We start from the raw sequence: 19105 nt of genomic DNA on the forward strand, positions 1-19105 counted from the left end.
ATTCAGGGAAGAACTGAAGACAGTGAAGAAAAAAATTGAAAGTTTCCTTTCAAAGCAATCCACTACACTTTCAATTCAATGGGTATTGAGAGCAACCCCCCAAGCCCCTTCTGCACCTACCCACCCAGCTGTAACTCAAATGTAAAAAATCTCCTGTAAAGTTCTTTTTCCTAATACATTTAAGTACACATAATATTATTTGGTGACTTGTTCTTTATATTTCTTTGCCCTTTCTGCTTCCATTCTTAGTATTGTTGTATTAGAGAAACTGAGAGGTCTTCACGACAGGACAAAGTAGTAACAGTAAGATAAAGTACTGCACATTAAAGTACATATCAGATATTTCTCCTGAGAACCTGGATGAGGTCTTTTTCCTTTTCATATAGATTTATTAAGCCTTGCTACTCATACAATAGTTTTTTTGGTTTTGTTTTGTTTTTCTTCTAAGACAACCATTTTCATGTTTCTGCTTCCTATTCCAGACAGTACCAAAGCAAACTGAACACTAATCTAACTGCTGGGGAACAAGGGAACTACCAAGGTGAGATTTATCTTCCCTTCTTTTCTTTGCTGAATGTTGCAGCCCAGGGGCATGGCATGTTTCACTGATGCCCTGTGGATTGCACTGCCCTCAAAGTAATACTCTGCAAGGTTCCTGGTAAAGCTCTCCTTTTTCAAATGCAAAAATTTCTCATTTCAGATCTTGCTGTTGTCTCAACAAAAGTGTAGTGGGTTTATGTGGCAAGGTTTTGGTAGTGGGGGGTAGCATCTGTGAGAAGAATCCAGAAGCTGACCCACGTTAGATAAGGGCCGGTTTCAAACAGCTCCAAAGGGACCTGCCACTGCCCAGAGCCAAGTTGGTAAGCAGTGTTTTTTGCACCTCTGTGGGAACAGATTTTAGAAAAGGGAAAAAAAAAAAAAAATGTTCCACAATAGCAGCTGGGAAAATGGGTGAGAAGCAGCCCTGCAGCCCCCAGGTGAGTGCAGCAGGAGGGATGAGGTGCTGCAGGCAGGCAGCAGCAGTTCCCCTGCGGGCTGTGGAGAGGCCCCTGGTGGAGCAGGCTGTCCCCCCGCAGCCCATGGGTCCCACATGGAGCAGATCTCCACGCTGCAGCCCCCCCATGGGTGGAGGAGCCCCCGGTGGAGCAGGTGGATGTGGCCTGGAGGAGGCTGCGGCCCATGGAGAGCCCCCATAGGAGCAGGCCCCGGGCCGGAGCTGCAGCCCATGGAGAGGAGCCCCCACAGGAGCAGGAGGTCTGGGGGGAGCTGCCGCCCACCCGTGGGGGACCCGTGTCCCCCAGTAAAACCACACTAAGGCATTCCCTAACAAAACCTCAATTCTATTGACTAAAATATATTTTCATCTGATAAAACTACATGGAGTCCCTAGTGATGCCTTTGGAAACACTGAAGCAGCCTTAACTACATTACAATCATCCTCTCTCATTACTCACCAGCTTTTTAATAAAGAAAGTTATTTCCATATCTCATTGGCATTTCAGTTCTTACCCAGGAAGGTATAGGGAGCAAGCTCTGTTATATGCCCTACATCCCTTTAACTGCATGGAAACCTTTAAACACAGATGTCCACAAATAAGGTATTGGAGCACTAGATGTGCAACATTCCATCAGCATACAGTAGGTGCTGCCAGAGTTGTTGGGCATGTGTGCAAATTTTCTACCAAAATTATCACTTGTAGTCCCTTAAGAAATTAAGGGACTGCTTTCAAGAGCAAATATTACACATTTGACATTTCATTGCAACACTACAATTCATAGGATTTTTCTTTTTTTTTTTTAGTGGGGAGGGGGTGGGTTGGGAGAAGGAAGGTGTTCTTTCAGTTTATTCAGTTGTTCTACTAGTTCTTAATTACACACAGCTTCAACAGATCACATCTTTCATGAGGCATATGATGGTCTTTTACAAGTAGGATGAACATTTCTCAAAAAAGCAACAACCACACAAGTGAAACCCTCTTGCTACAGTTAACAGGGCCTGGGTAATGCACCAGTAGGCACTAAATATACAGAGGTCACCAGTGACTGAATACAGTTCTTGGTATTGGATTAGCTTTATTCCTTGTGTAGTACTGCAGCACACATTTCAATTGTTCAGGTCCATGGTGAAAACAGAGATCAAGGAAAGTGAGTGAGGTGGAGTAAAGAATGGTTTAAGTTTTGTGATCAAAAAGTGGAAAGGTACATGCAGAATAATATCCCAGCTATTTCTACTAGGATTTCAGATTCCAGAAGTTCTCATCTTCATAAATATTTTTTTTTTAGATTTACTTAGTTACAGAAGACAATCACTAACTGTGCCCATGATTAATAAATCCAATGCATCCAATTCTTGAAAGACCTACCCTGCGGGATATATGAGAACAAACTCCCTGCATAGGAATGAGATGTACAGACTGCTGTTAAGTAAATAGCAGGCATATACTATTCATTCTCTTCACTCTCCTGTTCAGTAAGTCAGACAAACAAGCAAAAAGTCAATGTTTAAGAGAACTTCTTAATTATTCAGACCACACAGTAGCTTTTTCTCCTTGGGCGATGATAAAGATAATACAAGAATAATGTTCATGTCCTTATTAAAGTTTTTAGAGCCTGATCCTGATGAGGATCTTGCAAAACAAGTTGTTTTTCCCTCTCAGATTATTAGGATACAGAAAACATTTATTTCAGCCTCCTAGCAGAAATGCTTATCCAAGGTATTAGAAAACCCTTTAAATCACATGTAAGTTGGTCACATTAACACATAAGGGACAGTGACAACTTCCTAGAGCATCAGGTACAAGCTTTCACAGCTGAATCAGAAAGCCAGCAACATTCTTAGCTGAACACTAAAGCTAAGGATACTCCAATAAACTCCACTAAAACAGAAATGGCTACTGAATCCTATCTAAACCTCTCACTAATGCAAACAACTGATAGACGCATACATAACACATAAAGACCTCTTAGCTTTAACCATCTTTTATGTATCACAAATGTTCAGTGCTTTGTGTGGTGGTTAAAGATGTAATTTGCAGCCAGCTGGAAAGCATGGACAGATGTTTCCTATCCATCTCCAAATGGAATTACAAGCTCTTATTTCCTATCTTTAAATAAAGAAGGCTAGATAGCTGCAGATAATTAGGTTAGAAGGCAGTCAATGAATACTCTCCAGAGAAGTTTGAATCCTGTAATATTGATCTACACTGTACTTGCTTCTACATAAATTAGGCACTACAAAGTAGATAGCATAATATAATATGTAAAAAGTTTAAATCAAATAGACTTAATTTCCACACATAAAGGGGCGGGAAGTGGGGACAGGAACAAATAGAGAAATCATAAGTTTTGTATGAGATCAATATTTTGTTCCTATACTTATGGATACTGCAGCTCAGAGGCTGCATGTGTCCAGCCTTCTTACATTGCTCTTGGCAAATACTTCCAAAAAAAAAAAAAAAAACCACCATGGGAGGTATGCACATCTTAAGATATGTAGGATGATCTCAGAGGTGAGACTACTCAGGAAAAACAGCACAAGGCATCTAAACCAAGAACATTCCCAGAAGACCCCACAAAGTTTCCTAGAAGTCAGATGTTCTGGGAAGATTAATGAAGACTGAACCTTTTTCCCCATCCAGGACAGAGGAAATGGAACAAAAGGTTCTCTTCAGCTTTATTTTGTGGTGTTACAGACACACAAGGAAGGACAAAGAAGGACAAGGCTGGCACAAATCTGCCATTCTGCTTCCAGTAGAGACACAAGAGATATCAACCAGTGATGTGAATACTGATTACCTTAAATGGAAGGAAAAAGGAAGGACAAAAGGAGTGAACAACTTGGAATAAGACAAAGATTACAAGCTTTGAAGCAGATGGGTCTATAGTACTGTGTGAAAATGCAGAGCAGAACTCACTGAGACCAATTCTTCTTGCATCTCTTTGTCCAAACCTCAACACAGAAGCACAGAGTCAAGCCAAGATCATTCCTTATTTGAAACATTTGACAAATCAGATCAAATCTAACTAATATCAGAGACCTGTAACCCTGTTGGCTAATGCCTCATTGTTGTTTTCTTTTCCTCAAGACTTCAATTATTTGCTAATTGCTCCTGGGAAATCTGCGTCCTAGTTTTCTAAGGAAACACAGAACTTCATAATTACATAAAACTGACTACTTCGTGGTTAAAGGAACAAACAACACCAAAAAAAAAGTAAAGTTTTAAATGATAAACAATGGTAAACAAGTAGGAACTAACAGCATAAAGATTAAAAAGAGAATTATTATTCAGAGCAGTAATAGAAATGGATACAAAATAAAATATAGAATGATTTACATTATTTTTGGTCCACTATGACTTCACTTTGATTTTGAAGTATGCTTTACTCCTTAAATCAGGAGACAGCACACTTCTCTGCATAGACTGATATGGGTTTTCATTAAAATTGTTATGCTTTCATATGCCCTCCTCTACAGACTGTTTATTAAAAAAAGACAAAACTAGTTCACATATTTAATCATTTTAACTATTGAATATTATGTACAGTTTGGGGCTTCACAGTATGAAAAGAATGTTATAATACTTGAAACATCCAGAGGAGGGCAACAAAGCTGGTAGAAGGGCTAGAAGGCATGTCCTGTGAGGAGACACTGAGGACACTTGGGCTGCATAGTCTGGAAAGAAGAAAGCTTGGAGTCAACCTCATTGCTCTCTACTACTTCCTGAGGAGGGGAAGCAGAGAGGGAGGTGCCATTCTTTGCTGAAAAGGAAATTAAACTTCTAACTGCTTCGCAATAGTAGTTAATGGGGAAAAAATGGGTTGAATACAGATTCATAGAAAATTAACATCACAGACTACAGAAGATGCAAAATGCACTCCATATCAACACTGTTCAGATTTGCTTCAAGTGTTCAGCATCCTACGTGCAATCAGCGTTATGGCAAAACTGCCAGAACAACAACAACAAAATACTATTATTTACTATTATCTCACAGAGGTGCAACTGACATCGCTCATGGCTTGGCTTTGGCCAGTGGCAGGTCCCATTGGAGCCAGCTGAAACTGGCCCTTATCCAACATGAGGCAGCCTCTAGACTCCCTCCACACACACACACTTAACTACCAACTTGCATTGTAAATGCTATCATTTTTGTCAGAAATAGCACTATTCCATCCTGGGTATCTCTGCTTTTGAGCCAGGAGAATACACTAGAGGCTGCAGACAATAAACACCAGGAATTTGGTGTGACATAAGTTTTCAGCCACATGAGAAGAAACACCACATTTCAAGGCTGACCACAGAGTAACAGTTCTCCAAGCCCACAAAGTTACTGAAAACCTCAATACCTTAAGAGCATACGATGCTATTTTTGAGTTTGCTGCTTGTCCTTTTATGCTCTGGTACAATTATGTGTCTACAGAGGAGGCAAAGCACCTGGATTTTCAGTCTTGTGGGACAGAAACACAAAATTCAAAGTATGTTACTGAACATTCACCTAAAGGCTAAGCCTCCCCAGTCTATGTGAACTAAATCCCTTTCCTCTCTTCCCCCAGCCCCTCAGTTCCTTACTCCTCTTCCAAAGCTGACTACAGTATTTCTGAAGGGCAGGCTGCTTGTAAGCCTGCATGTACAGAACAACCTCTAGTTATCAAATAGATTACTAGAGATCATATAGGCAACAGTAACTTCCCTCAGCAGCCAGACCATAAGATCTCTGTCTCTGTGAAAAACTCGAGGACAACACTTATGACAAAATCCAATACATTTTTAACATCTATGAAGGATAACAAGCATTGACAGCACTCACAGTTTAAAATAAATAAGAATTGAAAGAAAATATATTTTATGTGTAGCTAGAACATTAAAAGTCAGGCCATCCTGCATCTCTTGAAGGAAGAATATACTGAAAAGTCATTGCCCCTGCCTCAGCTAACACCCTCACCTCACATGTTAACATTAAAAGCAGCATTTTCGTGGTGCTTTACCATCTGCTTCTCAAGGTGGGCAGAGGCTACAACACCCTACTCACCAGACTGCAGTTGTCTCCTAGAAGATGGGCACAATTCCCCAAGTCGCAGTGTAAGCAAAATGAAGACAACCTCTTGTACCCCCTAAGTAAGAGAGGTGCAGATGCAGCCCCCCAGCCTCAAGAACACAAGGCCTTCAGCCCCTCTTCTTGAAGATGGGACCCTAAGATTACTGACTCCCACAGCCATATACTTTCTGGCAGGTGAATACAATTTACCATCATTGTGATAAGGGTTGCTCACTCTATAGATGAGCTTGCTTGCACAGCTGCATCCTCTCTGTTCCCTCTCCTGCCTGGCCTCTAGGCCCATGGCCCCCACCTGTGTCCTGAGGGCAGGCTTCACAGCTTCTTCCCTCAGGTAACTGCCAGCTTTGACCCAAGCAAAATGTTGTGTCCTCCCTTCCCTGGTATTACAGTTATTGAAGGATGAAAATGTGATACAGCAGACAAGCCTCCCAGGCAGAGAGTGCTCTGCCACATGCCAGCTGAAAATAAATAAAAATAAAGTGAAAGTTTTCTGTGGGTGTTTCCAGTTCGCTGTGCTCTGAACTAAACAGAGCTCTTAAAGTGCCTTAATGTGTGGCAATAAAGTCAGTGGGTTTGGCATCTTCAGCCATGAGTTTTTCCTCTAAAGTGGCTAAGATGTAAAGTACAAGCTCCAGGGGAAAAATTTTTGTTCGTTTGATTTTGACATAGCTCACATTTAGTGTAAACTTTGGGGGAATAAGACCTTTCCATATTCTCTCCCTGTGGGTGCATGCCGAACACAGCATTCCCTAGACAGCTCTCCTAACCCTTTCTTGACATCTTAAAGAAATGTTTCCTAATGTTTGATAACTGGCTGGACATTGGAGGACTTTTCCCATTTCGTGATATGGGTCTTTATTGCACAAGCTGCTCATCTCTTGTGATAACTTACGTGAAAGAATTTACTACTATTATAATCATTTCCTACTTGAGGGCTATAAATCAGATCTGCTCTCATAGTAAAGATCACCGTTTTCAACCTCTTTTCATTCATGCTTGAATATCACTAGGCAGTAAGGAGAGTTTGTGTGTGGCTTTTAGGCAGCAAGTACATTTAGCAGCAAGTGGATATCAACATCTTGTGCTTTAATATGTGAAGTTGTTCAGGTGCTGCAAGAGTGAAGTGATTTATAAGATGAAAAATTAATATAAATAAACTCTAGTGAATACACACCATGGATTTATCCGTAGAAAGGGGTAACGAGAGACTGTCTCCTACAGCTATAGAATATATTTAATACAGTTCTTTTAAGAGGAAAATATGATTTCTATTACAGCCCATCCAGTGCAACTGAAACTTGAACTCTGGTATCCTATCAGAGAATCAAACAAAAACTGTCCTTATTTGCAAATCCATCATTCCTGTGACTTCACAGGGAACAGGACTGCTACAGAATGAGATCATGCTAACAAATTATATTGAGTCATTTAACATCCAAATGTAATTCTCTGAAGAACAGATTCCACCCAGACAGTGTATTTATATGTCCTTTCATTCAAAATGCCTTTGGAGGTCAGTGTATTCAGTACACTCGAAAGTGAAAAGCCCGTTTACAAGAAGAATATTCAAATATTAAATACCCATAGTGCTAAGGAAGTGCCTGGATTGGGGATTTAACTTTAGATCTGCCTCTGGTTAGAAAACAATTACTCTGAAAGAGTAGAAAAATAACTGACCTACAGTGAAAGCAAGTAGTCTTGGGAAATACATTTCAAAGAGCCCAAGGACACAAATTATCAACATAAAACAGACCAAAAGAAAAAACAAACAAACAAAAACACTTTCAAATGTATCAGTCAGAACAGTCTTAGAAAATTTGTGGGTTTTTTTGTTTGGTTGTTTGGTTGTTTTTTGTTTTGTTTTTTATTATTATTAATAATAATAATTATTATTATCATCATTTTTAATGAGTTGCCTCTGTTTTCTATCTCTACAGGTTGCCTTATTGCACTGGAAAGCAAACCTTTAAAATTTCCAAAATAGAAGATAAACCACCATGTCTGCTATTAGTTAGAGCTTCTGTTGACATAAACTGCAATAAGTGGTGTGGTAGAATTCAAAACAAAGGAGAAAAGTAACTTTAGGATTGTTAGTACAAAAACTCAGGTGAAACTCACCTCTCTTTAGCAGGAATGCACATAATGAAACCCTGCCAGCATCTGAGCTATAGATCAGTTGATTCACCTAACTTTATAGTGACTTTTAATTGTTGAGAAGCATACCCCATTTCTTTCATGCTTCACGGTTGACATTAGTAGCTGGAGAAAAATGTGGCCAGATGTGGTGGCTTTGTTTCAGCATAGCACCTGATCACCAGCTTGTATTAGACTGTATCTCCTGGCTGTCTTTTTTGCCTGTTCTAACCCCAAAAAAGATTTCTCAATGTTATTATAAGGTAAATAAATGACAGCATACATGAGCAGTACCAAAGGCAGTTACAAATCCAAAATCTACTCCGTAACTTTGTAGGTTGTTTATTTCTTCAGTGTCCATTCTGCACTCTGGCAGCTATCCTTTCATTTGCCTCCATTAAAGTTTTACTCCCTTGACAGCGACGTTCCCTGTACCAGGTGATGTAACTGCTAAGACTGGAGTAAGTAGTAAATGGACCTAAAATCAGAGGGTTGCAGAAAAATCTAAGGGGAAAAATCTAAGCAGAAAAATCTAAGGGGGTTACATACTGCCAGAGGCATAGATACTGAAGCTGGAGTCCTCTTAAAGAGCTTTTTAAAAGGGTCTAAACAGCTATCCAAGTGAGTGACATGCCCTATGCCCCACCAGAGACAGTGTCAATATTCACAAAGATGGCTCCTTCATTCCCTACAGAGATAGTTAGAGGTGATGCTAATGTGTCTGTGTAGACCACCAGCGTCCAAGACTGCAACAGAGTAGATTGTGCTATTCCTTCAATTTACCATCTTCCACAGTGACAAACAGCTCTGTCTCAGCGAGAAGATAGCAGACAGCCAACACAATTCCTCCACCTAAGCAGCTTGAGGGATTAGATCTCTCCAAGGCTGCCTCCTGCAGAGCGGAAGACCAAAATAGGCTAGGCAACAGGGTAGTCCATGTCTCATGTCCTGTAGCTTATTGCAGTACAATTCAAAATTAGCTACTCTTTGTCAGGGAGCAGGGTGGAGTTTTATTCTTCATATCATACCAAACATTTTAATCTTACATAGTAACAGACAACAGGCGTTTATCTGATCAATTTTGAGTACATGGCTATTTTTAGACTTATAATAATACTATATAGTCTGCTTCAGTGCTGAACTGAAAATGCCATCACTGTTGCCTGCTAGCCCTCAGTGTGGGTTCCACATATTCTAATTGTGGAGCAGAAGTATTACACAGGAAAGGACACTGCTACCTCCCATTTTCTTTCCATCTGTAAAGAAACCACCTCTACCTCTTATATATTTCCTCTCTAAAATGAGATTATATCTCTTCTTCCTTCTTCTCATATGCTAGGAGAAACAAGCAGGCTGCATTCAACCAGCATCAGTACATGGATTGCATCGTAAGCTCCTTTGGATACAGAACATCACATTCCAGTTTGCCCAGATGTTGTCAATGAGCAAATGTTTCCATATTGTTTAAAAATCACATGTGATGTGATAGCAATACTAGCAATACTTCTCCCAGCTTTCTCAACAAGTACTACTCTGTTAAAAAGTGTGAAAATGTCACACATTAAAACTGATTTTAATCCTGATGCACGCTCACTCTTTCCCTAGCATTTTGGTTTTCAAAACAAGCTTCTTTTTTACAAAAACATTTTGGGATGTGTAAGTCAAGGTCAAGATTAGAGAGTGCCATAAAAATCATCTAGTGTGACTAGATCAGAAGAAATCACACACGGGTTCACATCTTGCATAAGCACAGAGTTGTCTCAGACAGACCCAGCTGGAGGGTGTAAACCCTTACAAAGTTAATTCTCCATGCAGTGCTTGGAAAAATACACACATTTGTTTCTGCTGAAAAACAAAGGGGAAGAAAATAAAGGAAGACAACACAGGCATCAACCAAAAGTGAAAATAGCATTTTGCCTAAACAGGCAAATCATCAAGCTATGGTTTTGTGACTCTTTTAAACTGTGTGAAAGAGCCTTTTAAAGACAGATATTCTTAAGATTACAAAGTTTATTCTCCATGAAGTATCTGCTGGAAATAAAATGCAGTGCCTTTTAAAATGATATACATCCACATGACACCAGCAAATATATTTTTACTGAAAACTATTTTTGGTCAGATCACAATTTCCCATTCTTTACATTAACCTTTCAATCTTAGTCATGGGCAACAGCTAAAATACCTCGCTGTCCTGTTCGTTTCCAAAGGGCATCTAACAGTTGTGCCTTTCCAAATGAGAAAAGCAGGGTCAAGAATGAGTCTGGCAATCTAAACCCATGTCTCTTTCTGGAATTAACGACCCATTTATCCAGTAGAACTATTAAGGAAATAACCAAAGTACCTCATGTATCAGCAAGAAGAGCAAAGGTCACTGATTTTGTTTTTTATTCCAATTGGAGGCATTTTCTACATCCTTGTCTTGGTTTTGGCTAGTACATAGTTAATTTTCCTCCTAGTATCTGGTATAGTGCTGTGTTTTGAATTTAGGATAAGAACAATGCTGATATCACACTTACGTTTTAATTATTGCAGAGCAGGGCTTACACTAAGCCAAAGACTTGTCAGCTTCTCAGTCTGTCCTGCCAGCGGGCAGTCTGGGGGTGAAGCAGGATTCTATCCCTAAAACAGTGAAAAAGTTTTAATACTTTGACAGGATTGTTTTGAACTAATTTCATTAATTTGGGTAGGGAAAGCTCATATTTCCTACGAATACTTGTGACTGGGGGTACTATGCCCAACACAATTTAAAGCATAACCCATTTTTCTACTCCAGGCATACTTTCACCAGTCATGAGAGGGAAGTACACTCGTTTTTCAAGACAGCAGACACTCTGAGGTTATTAGTTTTACAGTAGCTGTGATTCCTTGATAAAGTAGTGTTGTGTATAAATTAATGTAGTAATGAACAAATGAGTTATTTTGTGACATACTAAATGAAAACAAGGTCCAGATTTATGTGCTGTGCAGCAGCACTCAGAGTGATACACACCTTTAAAAATAATTTGTTTCTTTTTAATGGAAAAATGCAAAATTGGCATAAGCCTCAGAACACTGAGAATTTACAATCTATATACTGGATTTGTTAGGTCCTAAAAGGATTCCCTGCAATTGGAAGCTCACTTCCTTATGTTACTGTGCATGTTATACCAGAGAAACGTATTTTACTGAAAGGAGCAACAGAGCAAAATGATGGCAAATGCAAGTGTATTTGTTATCTTTCTGTTCTGATTTCAGAGCAATTCAGTTCATGTATTCTGTTTAATTGTCATAGATGGAGGAAAGAAAACCAAAGATTCCCAGTAAATATGTTTTTGGATAAATATTGTTTTCCTGTTTTTCTCCATTAATTGCTAAAAAAATACTGAAATTTCTCACCTTAATATATGCAAACCTGTTTGAATATTTTTGAATGGAGGAGAGCAAATGAACTTTCACAAATATTCAGTTGTTTTCTAGGTTAATCACTTCTGCTAGGTGATTTCATATATACAATTCCTTTAATATGTGGTTTATGCAAGCAATCAGCATGACATAAGTGGAAATTTCACAAACCCAACTTCAAAGGAAACTCTTTTGGGGGAATATTTAAGCACAGCAACCTTAATGTTTGATATTTATCAATACTGTAATTATGTCAGTATAATTCCACTGTTGCACGTTTATAAAACATGATCTTCAAAAAGACTGTGTACTTGACATTGTAATTAAACATCTGTAGACAAATGTATCTGCTAGAAACTAGCATCTTCTTGTGCTTCTCAATTGGAAGAACTCTGCAGAAATGATGAAAAAATAAATGTTATAATATATATGCTTGCTCCCCAAGAGAAGATGATAAAAAGGTGAGCAGTATGCATCTGTAAGAAGAGAGAAACAACTGAGCCACTTTTTTCTGTCTTATGTAGGAGGTTGCTTTGTTTCATAATGCTTTTTATACAGAACTTCAGGTAACTGTGCTCCAGATCAGCTCATCATCCTACTTCAAAACACTTAATCAAGTTCAGGATAGAACCCATACATAAATACACTTGTTTAAGATGCCTTGAAACATATGCATGATGATCAGAAACACACTAAGGAAAATAGTTTGAAATGTTATCTTTTTATTTTGATGTTAGAAAGAGTTATCATGCTGTTTTTGCCTGCAATTAAAAGAGAGAGAAAATGCAACAGGGATAGGTTTTTCATATCTATCTATCTACCTATCATCAGTACATTTTAAAATAACCTAAATTGTTGCAAAGTTGACAAGATGACTATTGTCAGGATTTGAGGCACTCTCTAAAATTCTGGAGGTTTGCTATTTTGTAGCTATGTTTTTCTGAATATGCTTACTTTTATATGCTCCAATTTCTAATCATTTTAATACAGATTTTGACATCTCTGTAGTAATTGTAATTTTGCTTTGACAGAGTCAAGATGAATGACTGCAGAAAAGGACTTTTCAAATAATTGTTCCAAAGAAATGAAGGTGCAATAAATGAATGTTATGGATGAAACATCTATGTTTCTTGGGTTATCAAGAACAAGTACAAAAATGACTAGATGGACTAGGTGGCTCTATGAGGACATTACCAGCCCCTTTACTTTGACCCTATGCATAACCTGAGCAGCCCTTTAATGTCCAGCTGTGAAGAATGTGTTGCCATTAAGCAAGGAAACTGTGTGGTTTTGCTTCATTTTGGTATTCGTTCACTTTAAAGATAAGGTTCTACTCTGTAATACCATTAAATAGAAAGGAACTGAAGATACAGAACAACCATAGATGAATTTCTGTATTGGTGATAGTGCACATAATAATTAAGAAGATGGTGTAAATTCTTTCCTGTTATTTCTTTTGAATACCATGATTGATATGCCATACATAATACTCTGAAAAACATCTTATTTTGATGTTGCAAAATGGCAGAATTTGACTTATAATCAAAGTTTGCTACAGCATCACTGAGTTTCTCCTTTTCTTATACATTCTGATATCTGTGAATGGTGTTCAGAAATCAAGGCACTCGCAATTTAAGGGGGAAATGTAACACACACTCCTGTCTCCTGAAAAGTGAAAACTAAACCTAGTTGGCCTTGTGGATACAGAAGAGGGAAAGACAAGACATGGTACTTAATTATAAAAGCAACTTGAGAAGGTCTTCAGAATGGAGGAAATAAGATTTTATCAGCAGGTAAAACTTCACTGAATAGCAATTTACTTCACTAAAAATCTACTCCCATTTGTGTTTTATAAGTCTAGTGAAGAAAACAAAACAAAGCAAAACAAAAACAAAAACAAACAAAAAAAAAACAAACAAACAAAAAAAAAAGAAAATCCAACAACCCTCATATTCAGAATTTAACCTTGTTTGCAAATTAATTGCCTATTTTCCTGCCTAAATCAGCCTAGTTATCCCCTTTATAGCATTACTTACAGCACTGTGGCTAGATTGAGAAAGGTCATCATAGGGAGAGCTATGGTAGCAGAGCATAGAAGACAGTATTTCTGTCTGAAATAAACATGTTGACTTGTATCTTCCAAATGGTTTTCATGGACTTTCTTGCTTCTTACTTGGAAAATAAAACAAAACTATTTTAACAACTAGGGAAATAGATCTTATGTTAGCACGGGAATATAATAATCTTTTTTTAACTTGGTAATCTTATGTAACACAGTAATTTTATGTTAAGATGGTCCTTCCATATCTAAATATATAATGCGCTACTTACAGAAAATAATCATTTTAAAACTATATTAGTAAGAGGCACCTGTGTGGTCGTGCTACAAGGCCTTGGCACCATAGGATCCCAGGACCTGTGTGTATTGAAATCAGTAGCACTGTGGCTACTGTATGTAGCATAACATCTTGCTTCAATGTTCCTTGTATGAAAGAAACCAAGATGGATGTTGGACACCCAGTCACTGTAGGAGGATCTCCTTCAAAAGCACAATACATGTATATGTCAGACATTTACTGAAAGGGGTAAGAGGAAAAAAAGATATTAAGGGGCCTTTTATTCCTGCCTTAATATTTTGTGTTGCTTTCCACCTCCTGTCCTCGAGCCTTCATCTCTCTCCATCCGTGTGATTGCTGAGATACATAACACCACTTTCACACATTTCCCTTCTCTGGCTTCATTGGAAGCTATTAGTTCCTTTGACCTTTAACCATGTAAGTCCTCAGACTGACAACAGTGAAAATTGTATTTCTTTCTTCCACTACTTACGTGTAGATATTTTTTTTCTGCAGTATATTTTATATCAAAAATGACAGTTCATCAAAAGTAAAGTGTTTTGTGAAATTATTTTTGAAATGAATATTGAAAAAAAAAAAAGTTTAGATAGGTAAAAGCATTTCATCCTGATCTTTGTGGAACAAAACATTCTAATCCTCTGTTTTGAAATTCTTTTTCATTTCTGTATTTTCTTTGCTTCGTATTTATAAAACAATAGAAAGGAAAACCTCAAAAATGAAATTTAATATATTGATTTTTCAACCCTAATGCAATATTGAGAGATGTTTAACTTATCAGAGCATTTACATGAAAAGCATTTGTTTTTCCACAGAAGACATTTCAAAATTTTGAAACTCAGCCAAAGATATGGCTCCTGCACAATTTTAATGAACAGAAAAAAATATACATGTGTGTTATAGCAGTAGGAGATTTCATGAAGTGTGCTTTCATTCTGTTAGCTAAAAACTGATAACTATTTAAAACTGAATTTGCCAGCAGTGAAACAGTTCATACTGTATCTCACTCATGGATGATGGTTTACGAGTATACAAGTTTTAAGACCTTAGGAGTTTTAAGCACTTAAGGTATAAGTTTGATGGCTTCTCTTCTCTGAGAAACAGTCTATGTTCAGCAGCTGATTTCAGAAGGGCTGCCACACAGCAATATAATTGTAGTTCCTTAGTGAAATATTATTATTTATAATATTATTATCATTAATGACATAGGACTAATTCCAACAAATGCTTACATGCTTAAACATATAATTAATATTCTGTAAAATATTTACCTTCCTCTAAGTTTTGAGGGGAAGAAAAAAAAAAAAAGTAATCACTGATTAGCAACATAGATACAAAAAATCTAAACTAATGCATAGTACTGTGACAGCCTATGTAATATTCTTCGGCTTGAATACTGGGTTTTAGATACGTGGGTGTAAGTAACATTTAAAGAGCATAGGACTATACTATGAAGGATGACAAAACCTACCTAACAGAGAACCAGATGTTCAAGAAAATACTACTAATTTGAGACAAGCAAATATGTCTTATATTTGGATGCATAGAAAACAAGTACCGAGGAAGAGCAAACTCTTTTCCTGCATCTGGTGTTGAGAATTCAAAAATCAGTCAATACAAAATCGTTACTGTGTTTAAAACTTGCATTCAAATTTTAAAAGGGACCACCAAATTTAATCAAAAAGACCACCTGAAGGTGCTGAGGTATCAGGTGGATGTGATTGATGAGCTGCTTTCCATCATCTATTAGCAGTCATGGTCAAATGGAGAGGTCCCAGGTGACTAGAGACTCGCTAATGTGATGCCCATCTATAAGAAGGGTAATAAGGAGGACTCAGGGAACTCCAGGCTTGTCAGTCTGACCTCAACACTAGGAAAGATGATGGGACAGGTCATCCTGATTACTATCACACAATGTATGTGGGACTACCATGAGATCAGGCCCAGTCCCCATGGGTTCATGAAAGACAAGTCCTGCCTGACCAACCTCATCTCCTGTGACTGGGTGACGCTCCTGGAGGCTGTTGATGTAGTCTGCCTAGACTTCAACAAGGCCTTTAACACAGTCTTTCACAGTATCCTCTTGAGGAGACATTTCTTCTCAGAGTGTTCAGATGTTTGAATGGGTTGCTTAGTGAGGTGCTGGAGGGCTTAAAGAAAGGCTGAATTACTTAGGGACATGGTTTAATGGGTGATGGTTGGACCACGTGATCTTGGATGTCTTTTCCAATCTTAATGACTTTATGGTTCATTAGGAGGAATAGTTCTTAAATTAACAAACGCAGAAAAAAATGTCCATGTTCTTTGGAATGTAAGCAACAACTACATACATTCAAGATGAAAGGCTGATATGTACCAACTTGATACAGGTATTGGAGTGATGATTGAAATGCTTAGGCTTTTATGCTTGTTATATCCATGTTACTGGTCCTTCAAAATGTTTTCATTGCTATTAAATGATCCTGTTATTTTTTTTATCAAGTTGAAAGTACCAGCAAACTAGGAAAAAAAATTGGGAGCAGAAAGTTCTGTTCTATATTGTTACAGCAATTCAAGTTTAATACTAACCAGATTTACCAGAAACTTGTGAAATGTTGTACTTGGCAAATTTACATTAAACAAATTTCTAACTTGTATAATTATAGTCTCTTAAATAAGACCATTCAAATATCATGAATAATGCAAACCTCATTCATATTCACCAGGAACTTTACCTATAATCATTCTCATCAATCTGGACAATTTGCTTTTGGGGGTGTAAGAACAAGGGTTTATCCAAGACTTTTCTGAAGCACTTTACCTTCTGCAATTCAAAGAAAATAAGGATGACAGTGTGTGAGGGCTGATTTTGTGTTCCTCACTGTGGTTTTACAGCAGGACTTGCTCTTTTTATCTATTACCTCAGCTCCTCTTGGTGGCTCCTACTCTCAAGGAAGTCTGCCTTACTTCCGTTCTCTTAGAATCAGTTTTCTACTTCATTCTTCCCATTTTCCACTCTTACTCCTCTTTCACTCTTCCCCTTCTTTCTACTTTGTGCTTCTCACTATCTGTCTTTCTAACCCCTACTCTCTTATGCATTTCTCATTTAATCTTTTAGATAACTTAATATTATTTAGTTATATCTTATTAAGAAGTTGTTTAAAAAAAAAAAAAAAAAAAAAAAAAACTCAAAGATTCAGTTACCTCAGCTAGCATCCAGAATATGCCAGTTAATTTTGCAACCTGCTCATGTACTGTAGGTGACACCCTTGACCCAGGTAGGATTTATCCAGTGAGAATGAAAGGCCCAACAAGACTGACAACAGAACAAACACTTGGCTTTGCTAAAGGATTCTGCTGATGCTCCCCTAAGGGGGGGGGGGGGGAAAAAGTGGGAGACCTTGACACAAGTCTCCCAGAAGTAAATATACTGATGGGACACAAGACATAAAGCAGTTGACATGCTTAATTGAAAATACTGATGGAAATTCTCACAGGCTATAGACATAAGATATCTCGTGACATGGATAGCATTTAACACCTAACACAATTCCAGTCTTTGAGCATTCATCCACTTTAAGTCTGAAATACTTCAGCAGAAAAATCTCTCAAACTAAATAAGAATTTGATAGAATTCAGCACTGCCTAATTATCTGATGAAAACTTACAGCTGTAACTGATGATGCTCCTCAACAGGCTTCTGAGACTCCATATTATCACAGAAGTCAGTAGTAGAGGCTGAGACAATAGGCCTAATTCATAACCACAGCCTATTATTTAGGATAAAGCTTTCCTCTCTAAAGCAAAGGTAATGACAAGTCCATTTAGCCATGAAGAAGGCAGACAGCCTGCATAAAGAGTCCTCTTGGTCCAATTTATTTTAAAGAAAGAATAAGATCTGCACTTTTAAATGAATTATTAAAATGAAATTACTCCTAGAGAAAGAAACAGAATGAAATTCTTGTCCAAATGAAGCCAGCGGCCATTCAGATAAATAGGACCAGAATTAATCTCCATAACCTCATTTTCTATTTATAGCATGGAAAACCAGCTTTCACCAAGCTAGCAATATCTGGCTATTCCAGCCATGCTGTTTACTGTCATTCCATCACTCTCCTAACAGCAGATGAGTTTTTTTCACCTTCATAGGCCTCTGCCTATGGTAAGATCATTTTATTTCCTGAATCCTAATTTACAGTTAGCAAGTTGTATACAATTGATGGATCCATAACATAGTGCTCTGCCAAACAGAAGTACATCAAGTGTTCTTGTCATAAAAAAATATTAGTGCAGAGTTTCTGAATGCATTATCTACATATAAAAAATCTCAGACATACTTCCTTTCAGATAACAGTGCTGGATATTGCTGTGTGAAAGGGGAAGGAGAAGAAAGGGAGCCTATAACTTAGCTTCATATGTGAAGTGGGTTTACTTGGCAAGGTTTTGGTAGCGGGGGCTTCAGGAGTGGCTCCTCTGAGAAGAATCCAGAAGTTTCCCCATGTTAGATAAGGGCCAGTTTCAGCCAGCTCTGAAGGGACCCTCTGCTGCCCAGAGCTGAGCCAATAAGCGATATGGTTTGCACCTCCATGAGAACAGACTTAAGGGGAAAATAAAAGTTTAAAAAAATGCTTCACAATAGCAGCTCAGAGAATGAGTGAGAAACAGTCCTGTAGACCCTACTGTCAGTGCAGCAGGAGGGAGGAGGTGCTCCAGGCACACAGCAGCAGTTCCCCTGCAGCCTGTGGAGGGGCCATCCTGATGGGAGACTTTGTGTGGTTGAGACAAGACGATGACAGGGACCTCACAGGGCTACACCAAATCCTGCACTAGGTGTATACAAATCAATTCCAGGAATGATATTTTGTCTAAGTGAACTAAAAGTGTAAATAAAGATTGTTATCTTCAATTGCTTGCCTGGGATTAAAGTTCTTTCACAAAAGAAAAAGAACCTAAGTGTGTTTTCCACATCCCACTCTGCACTTGCAGCAAGAACAGTTGTGGGCTGGGCTAAAAATAAGGTTGTTTTTATATAGCATCTTTCACCCTGACGGTCTTTCCCCAGTGTCTCACATTTCAAGAGCTGTCACTCACATTAGCCCAACTCAGCTTGGCCAGTTTTTCCTTGCCTTTTTTCTTTTTTTTTCTTCTCTGATTTTTTTGTTTGTTTGTTTTGTTTTAATTTCTTTGTGGGTTTGTTTGTGG

The 19105-nt window shown here is 38.1% G+C and overlaps 1 long non-coding RNA gene across 1 annotated transcript in view; it reads right to left on the bottom strand.

Annotated features, from left to right (window-relative positions):
- LOC311436464 overlaps positions 1-6262 on the bottom strand; it is a 49294-nt gene extending 43032 nt beyond the window's left edge. Inside the window, exon 1 of the long non-coding RNA XR_014692871.1 lies at positions 6030-6262. This is a non-coding gene — a long non-coding RNA (uncharacterized lncRNA). The remainder of the gene's footprint in view (positions 1-6029) is intronic.
- Between the last annotated feature and the right edge of the window lie 12843 nt (positions 6263-19105).

The sequence above is a fragment of the Aythya ferina genome, assembly GCF_964211825.1.
Source record: "Aythya ferina genome assembly, chromosome: 4".
Taxonomy (NCBI): Eukaryota; Metazoa; Chordata; class Aves; order Anseriformes; family Anatidae; genus Aythya; species Aythya ferina.